This window comes from Octopus bimaculoides, chromosome 4 (assembly GCF_001194135.2).
Source record: "Octopus bimaculoides isolate UCB-OBI-ISO-001 chromosome 4, ASM119413v2, whole genome shotgun sequence".
Classification (NCBI taxonomy): Eukaryota; Metazoa; Mollusca; class Cephalopoda; order Octopoda; family Octopodidae; genus Octopus; species Octopus bimaculoides.
The window spans coordinates 120,958,148-120,959,582 of record NC_068984.1 but is presented as its reverse complement, the minus strand read 5'-3'; the positions used below and the strand labels follow the sequence as shown (position 1 = coordinate 120,959,582).

Sequence of the window (1,435 nt, the reverse complement as noted above, 5' to 3'; positions counted from 1 at the left end):
TATATATATATATATATATATATATATATATATATATATTTATATTATGTCTGTATGCACATATATTTATATATGCACATATATACATAGATACATATGCATGTATTTATGTGAATTTTTCTGATCTATACAATATTTATGAAAATAAATGCATCAGCATTTTTATCGTGAAAGCATCACTATTTCACATGTAATCTATATATTTTCTCATGCCATGTGATATATATAGCTTTAAAAAAGGTTTTAGTTTAAAACTAAAAACGTTTCGAATGTATTGCAATAATATCAGGAAGGAAAACTGTGAATTTTACAATAATTTCTTTCTTTAAAATACCCTTGAAAATACTCTATAATATTTCTTTATCTAGACACTCGATACAAACCTATTGCTCGCGTATCATTAGAATCGTAGCAAGTAACACTTCATCGTCTGTGGAAGATTGTCATTATTTTCCATGACACTATATTTCCATAATAGGATTTAATGAGATTATATGGCTTAATGAAAAGAAGAAGTGTAGTATCAATGCTGGTTTGCAGGGCCAGTGCTATTCCGAGATAACAGACCTGGCCTACATGCTTGCATTCTAGTGAACTGTACTAGAGGTCTTCGATACCCAGATACAAGCGTGTAACATGACGAAAGATTGGGCCTGTCACTCTAGGACGAGGGCATTTCATGCTATAAACTTTCACAAAGTTTCTGTTAACCGATTTTCATTCTTAAGTGTGTTGCATCATAACGCTTGATTATGCTTCAAGACGTTCAAAATTATTGTTATTGTTTTCCTATGATATGCAATTGTCATCGTCATGTTTCTATAGATAATGCCGTCTGAAGCATTTCGTTCTAATATTCGGGATAGTGTTTCTCAAATCCGAAAATAACTGCAACGTGTAGCAGTTTACTGAAGTAAACTGCACTGAAGTAAACTGTACTGAGGTAAACTGTACTGAAGTAAACTGTACTGATCAAATGGTTTTTCTCGTGGGTGGCAAAGAAGAGGATAATTCAACCTTCAAGCTAAGCTGCAGAAATTGCCACTGAATATCTCTATACTAAGAGGGCTGCTCCATGATTTGGTGCTGATGAGACACAAGTGTAGGTGGGATCATGTCCGGACTGGTTGTCTGGACAAGCGTGACTGATATTGAAAGGTATGGAACATCTAATGAATCGAGATTACATCTCTGATGATGTGTTCCAGATCATCCAGGAAATGTATCTTGCACACATATTTATATATAACTTCAATGATGCACTTGCTATATTCTATTAACTGATGTACCGACCGTACTACCTGCATTGAAGATAAGAAGAAATTAAGGATAAACTTTAAGTAAAACATGAAAGAACAGTTATAATTCTAAATCGAAAAAAAGTGCAATTTAAGAACAAATAGGTTAAACAATTACATTATATATATATATATAT

The 1,435-nt window shown here is 32.5% G+C and overlaps 1 protein-coding gene across 1 annotated transcript in view; it reads right to left on the bottom strand.

Moving 5' to 3' along the window:
- The window catches only part of LOC106868131 (collagen alpha-4(VI) chain), a 24,344-nt gene that overhangs the window by 22,083 nt on the left and 826 nt on the right, over positions 1-1,435 (bottom strand). The window lies entirely within an intron of this gene.